This window comes from Arachis ipaensis, chromosome B1 (assembly GCF_059453495.1).
Source record: "Arachis ipaensis isolate K30076 ecotype BB chromosome B1, ASM5945349v1, whole genome shotgun sequence".
Lineage (NCBI taxonomy): Eukaryota > Viridiplantae > Streptophyta > Magnoliopsida > Fabales > Fabaceae > Arachis > Arachis ipaensis.
Window position 1 is genome coordinate 139750333 of NC_142436.1, and position 6409 is coordinate 139756741.

The window sequence follows — 6409 nt, forward strand, 5'->3', positions numbered from 1 at the left end:
TCCAATTCTGGTTAGAATTGTCCTGCCATCCATGGTTGTAATTTCCACCTTGATTGTACCCTTGGTTGGGGCGGTCATATAAGTTATGAGTGGCTGCCACGATGTTATCTTCCTGCTGGAGCTGCGGGCATTCATCAGTATAATGGCTATAATCAACACAGACTCCGCAAACTCTCTGTGGGACTAACTGTTGGCTTTGCTGTGGTGGAGAAGGTTGAGCTTGCTAAATTTGTTGTTGATTCAATTGCATCTGCTTCAGCAATTTGGTCATTTCACAGATACTCTGAGTTAAAGCAGCAGTCTCTCTGCTAGAGGATACTTCTACAATGGCTTTTGAACGGCCTTGTTTCTGCTTGTAATTCCGAGTGGATTCAGCTAAGTCGCTGATCAATTGCCATGCCTCATCAGTGGTCTTGTACTTCTTCATAGACCCATTGCTAGCACTTTCCAATGTGGTCTTATCTTGGAGCCTCATGCCTTGTGTGACGTAACCGAGCAATACTATCTTGTCAATCATATGGTGGGGGCATGCTTCCAGAAGATTATTGAAGCGCTCCCAGTATTCATAGAGAGTCTCGGATTCATCCTGAACAATCATGGAAATATCTTTCCTCAGTTTATCAGTAACTTCAGCTGGAAAGAATTTTTCCAAAAATTTTCTTCTAAGTGTATCCTAATTGGATACAGTTGCTGCGGGTTGAGTGTAGTACCACTCTCTCGCCTTTTCCTCAAGAGAAAACGGGAAAGCTTTCAACAGAATTGAAGTTTCATCTGTACCATCACGCCTGACAATAGAACAGGCTGCTTGAAAATCTCTCAGGTGCTTGATAGGCTCTTGAGCAGGTAGGCCATGAAACTTGGGCATCAAATTGAGCAGTGCAGTATTTATTTCAAAGTTTGTAGCCACCGCTGGGTGATGCGCTTGAAACGGTTGCATTGTAAAATCAGGGGCTCCAGCCTCCTGGATAGTAACTCTCCTAAGTTCTGCCACGTGACCTACACGTAAATCAACTGAATCAGTAGAACGGGGGCTGGTTTCTTCCTCAAATAAAGTTTCAGATCCGCCCTCAGAGAGGACTAACCGACGCCGAGCTTGCCTTATTCGTGAAATAGTTCTTTCAATCTCATGATCGAATACTGGCAAGCTTGGATCAGGAAGTGAACACGTCATTTAACGAAAGAAACATGCAGCTCATAGTAACAAAATAAAATAAAATACAAATAAATAAATTCCAATTAATAACTTTAGCACTCTATTGCAACTCCCCGGCAACGGCGCCAAAAATTGACGTGGCGGAAATTGGCGAGTTAAGAATTGTTATAAGATATGCGTTGCAAGTATAGTTCTTAACCAACCAGAAATTCGCTTATCAATTTAAAAAGGTTGTCACAAAAATTAAAATTAAAATACTGGGAGTATGAATCTCAGGTCGTCTCCCAACGAGTTGCAGAAAGGTGTGCTATTTTATTAATCAGATGTTTTCAAAAGAGTTTGAGTTGAATAAATAGGAAATTAAATTAGAGAAATTAAGTAACTTAAATAAAAGCCTTGACTGAGAGTAGATTAGTTGGAAGCCCTATTCTTGTTGAAGTACTCTCAAGATTAATTGATAATTGAAGGTTGTTCTGTTTAGTTATCCCTTACTAGGTAAGGAAAAGTCAAACAAGTTGGAATGCTATTTCTATTCGCAAGTTCCAACCCCACTCAATTAAAAGGGATTGGTGTCAGCGATTAGAGGGCAATCCAACAATAAACCCAATTACATTTTTTCTTTTAAGCATCCCAACTCAAGGGTTCCTTTCAATTAACTCCCCATCAAGTTAGGGAACTACTCGCTCATTGTGAATGTAGAACTCATAACATAGGAAAGGGAATTAAAGAAAGACATGATAAATAAAATTTAAAGGAATCAATTAAAAATAAAAGTAATTCTTGTATTAATAAATTCTAAAAATAATCCAGTAGTAAAATTGAGTAAATTAAAGGACATGGAAGAGTAAAGCCAAGTAAAGAAAACGAACTAGAATGACGAAGTCTTGGTGAGGTAATAACTCTTCTCAATATCCCAATGCAAAGAGCGATAGAAAATAAAATCCTAAGAACTATGAATGTGTAGAGAGAAAAACCTAGAGGAGGAGTAACTAGATCTAAAAACTAAAATTGTGTAGAATGAATGTTGTTTTCGTTTCTGTATGTTCTCTGGCTCTAGTCTGCTTTTCTGGGCCGAAAACTGGGTCAAAATAGGGTCCAAAATCGCCCCCAGCAAATTCTGCAGATTATGCATGTAAGACCCGAATTTTGAAAAGTTATTGATTTATTTATGATTTATTATATTATTTAAAATTATATTTTTAGAAATTTTTATATATAAGTTGAGTGAATTCTTATTTATTATTTAGAGTTCTTATAATTGAAAATAGTGAATATTTTATATGCCTTAATTTTAAATATTTAGATTTTTAATCTTATTTTATAAATAAAGGAGAATTAATCTAATTATCATCAAATCTTCATTGAAATAGTATTTATTCAAAAATAGAATTCACGTTGATAATAAAATAGTATTTCAAAGCTGATTATTACATATTTAATTCGAATTTGGATTATTACTCTATACTTTTATTTTTATTAAAAACTACCATCTTATCCTAATTTCTAAAATCCCCAATTTCATTATACAATACCCTCATTAACTTAAACCCTAACCCACTCACCTCTACCACCCCCACACCCCACACGGACACACACACACACACACAAAACACCTACACACCCAAATAATCCCAACACACACCGTGAAACACTAGGAAAGAAAGAAAATAAATCAGGAAGAAAGAAAAGAAGAAAGAAAGGGGGAGGAAGAGAGGGAGATCCGAGGGTGAGGGTTGCGAGAGGAGAGGGAGACCCGAGAGAGGGAGAGCGCTAGGGGAGAAGGAGCTGTCCGCACCATCATCAGTCGCGCCGCCACCACGCCAAGTCACCGTTGAGAACAGAGCCATGAGGAGAGAGGGCTCGCGAGTGAGAGAAGGTTGCGGGCCTGGAAACCACCGCGCCCAGTCACGGCCGGAAGTCATCGCCGCCGTCCAAGCTCGTCGCCGCCTGTCCCGTCGTTGCCATCTCTCCGCATCGCTGCCACTGGTTGAACCGCGAACAGAGGAAGGAGACAAAGCTTTTCCCGTCACCAGCACCGGACCTCAGCCGTCATCATCCCCATCCGGACAGCCGCTTCTGCCACTGGAGAATGCTGTTGCGTCGCCGGGATCCACTACCGGTAAGGGTCTTGTTATTAGATTTTGTCCTTTTTGAATTCTGGGAATACTATAGTCACTGCATGTTGCTACAGCCGTTGTCTTGGTCGCGTGGAAGGAGGAGGAGCAAGGTGTCATCGTGCCTTGCCTCCGCCGCCGAAGACCGCCGCTGAATCCTCTGGCTTGGTAAGCGTTTCATTTTGAAAAGTCTTTTTGTCGCTGTTCTGTTATCTTATGCTGAGGTGTTGCGACGTTGTCTGTCATAAGGTTGAGTATCGGTGCTTGCATGTCGTGCTCAGAGTTTTCGGCTGCTTCGTTTTGCTATTTCAGTTCGAGTTGGGTTGCATGAATGTTGTTATGGTTGTTGCGAGAATGGTTTGAGCTGAGATTGCAGCTTCCGCTGACCGTGGGTCGAGAGAGGATTTTTCTGTGATGCGTTGGGTTATGGTTTCGCTTATCGAGGTAGGGGTCTTTTCAAAGAACTTAATTTTATGATTTGAAGTTGTTATAAATGGATATTAATGTGATAAATGTACTTTTGGTGATTGTACAAGCCTTATGTATTGCTGAGCTGTTTTGTGACGAACGTATTTGTGGTTGGATTGGATTGTTGTTTGATTTGGTTATATGGTTGGTTGCTGAAATATTTCATTACAATTTTGGAAAAAACGAGTTTGGTTCATTGAAAATGGATTGAGTTTGGATTTGATTTCTTGAGTTATGAGAAGGATATGAACTTTCGAAATTAGTCTGATTTTAAACTGATTTGGTTTTGAACCCGTGGAAGGGATTGTATACTGGTTTGGTTGGGACCCGAAACGGGTGGCAAAGTCCAAGTTTTAGGGGAGATGCTGCCGAAATTTTATGAAATTCAAGATTTTGTTTTCAAATATGATTTAGAAAAGGATTGGATTCGGGAGGTTCTATTGTTTGGTTTTTGATTTATTAAGAAACAGGTGATTCAAGTTTAATCTTTTAAGGAAAGCTTATGTTTTAAGTTTGATTTAAATATGAGGGGACCTATGTTTTGCGGTTTGGTCAAAGAAGTACCTTTGGAGGAGTTTTAGCGGATTTTAAAGGAAATTGACCTTTGATTACTTAATTTCGCATTGCTTTTGAAGTATTCTTTAAATTTTTAACTAAACAAATCCGAGCCTTTGGGAAAGTTTCCGATTTAAGAATGAAAAGAAATTGGGTTTTTGGACTTAAATAATGTTGGTTTTGAAACTGGTTCGGAACTTTTGGCCTACATGCCTTGGTTTTGATTTTAAGTCTCCATTTTAAATGATTTCAATTTGAGTAATTATGATTCCGAGGATTTCTAAAGAGTTTGAGAAGTGAGGCAGGTTATTCTTCCCTAAAGTCTTGTGTCTTTTCAAAGAAAGTTCCGTTTTAAGGTGATGATTGAAAGTCTCTTGGAAGTTTTGTAAAATGTTATATTAAGCAACTGAGATTTGAAAAGGAATTGATTTTGAGGAAAGTTGAATTATGAGTTTGAAAAGATTTGAGAAATAAAAAGTGACTTATGTCTTGAATAATGATTGGTTTGATATGAAATGCGGAAATGATGATGGATGAATGATTATGAATAAACATATGTGGCTTCCGCATGTTTATCTGAGATACGAGTTCCCTGGGTAAAGAACTGTGGCTTGCCACCACGTGTTCCAGGTTGGATCTCGATACTCTGTTGACCCTACGTCGTAAGGGTGACCGGGCACGTATAAATTCCCGGGTATGGATACCCCCAGTGAGTGATTTGAATGATGTATGAATGTAAAATCTATGCATAGACTCATGGGGATGCGCGACGGGGGACAGTCTAAGGACAATTCAGACTTGTCGGGTTGGCTGGATAACCGACAGATGAGCCTCATCAGACATAGGACAGGCATGCATCATATGCATTTGTATGCTTTGTTTGGGTTTGCACTTGTTTGGGTTTGCCTAATTGCTAAACTGCTCTTAACTGCTACTTGAACTATTTGCTGTAATTGCTACCTACTTGTGCTTTCTTTGTCTGTCTTGCCTGTGTTTGTCCTGACGTGATACATTTGAGAATGAACTTTGGTGCTGAATTAATGATTGCGTGGTTGGTTTCTGATTGAGATTTTCTTTTAAGAAAGGAAAGATTTCGGATTTCTGAAAGATTAAACGTTGTTTCTTTGAAAAAGTTTTGAACGTTTACTTATTGGTTTTTAAAAGATTCATAAGGCAATGATAATCACCGAGCTTGAAAATAGTTTTCTTATTAAATATCTTCTTATGACAACTTTGAAACTCCGTGGTGAGACTGTGTGGTTAGGTTCTCACCCCCCTACAGCTTTACCTTTTCAGGGACTGGAAGAAGAAGCATTAAGAGGAGTTATACTGCGTTTGGTTTATATGTTGTTGAATTAATTAGATTATTCTCTTCTCTCGTCTTTGTTATTGCAATTTTGTAAGAGGGATAGGAGTTGTATGTTTTATATATATTATATTATAAGATATTATGTAAGAAGTCTTGTATTTGAATCTATGTGTTTGTTTTTTTTAACATAAAGTTTTTATTTCCGGTTTTCAAAGAAATCAGTGATACGGTATTAAGTCACAGGCTCCTATTTTAATATTAAGTATATAAAGTAGTCGTAATACTTCTTGCTATCAGAGTGGCGCAGCCGGAAGCGTGACTTTCTGGTAGTGAGGGTGTTACAATGCAGATCGCGCACGTCACGCGATCGCGTCATTCATGCGGACGCGTCATTCGGCGTTCCTTCCATTTTTGCAAGCTTCCTTTCCAATCTCCAACTCATTCATGCCCTATAAAGCCTGAAACACTTAACACACAGATCACGGCATCGAATGGAATAAAGGAGAATTAAAATACATAATTAAAAGTCTCTAGGAAGCAAGTTTTCAATCATGTAATAATTTTAGGAAGGAAATATAAATGCATGCTAATTATATGAATAAGTGGGTAAAGATCATGATAAAAACACACGATTAAGCACATTATAAACCATAAAATAGTGGTTTATCAATGCAATTCTGTTTATTTCAGATAGCGTTTTGGACGAATTTAACAGAGTTGAAGTCAAGGACAGAGAAAGGAGAACTTGCTGCCACCTCCAAGCCAAACTTGATCATTGTCTAATTCGGCGCCAATGAAGGAAAGCCCAAG

General features: G+C 38.6%; 1 non-coding gene across 1 annotated transcript; it reads left to right on the forward strand.

Moving 5' to 3' along the window:
* The first annotated feature begins 511 nt into the window (after positions 1-511).
* On the forward strand, positions 512-619 carry LOC148578601 (small nucleolar RNA R71). Its single transcript, XR_015904012.1, has one exon. It is a non-coding gene; the product is annotated as a small nucleolar RNA R71 (small nucleolar RNA).
* Positions 620-6409: the final 5790 nt, after the last annotated feature.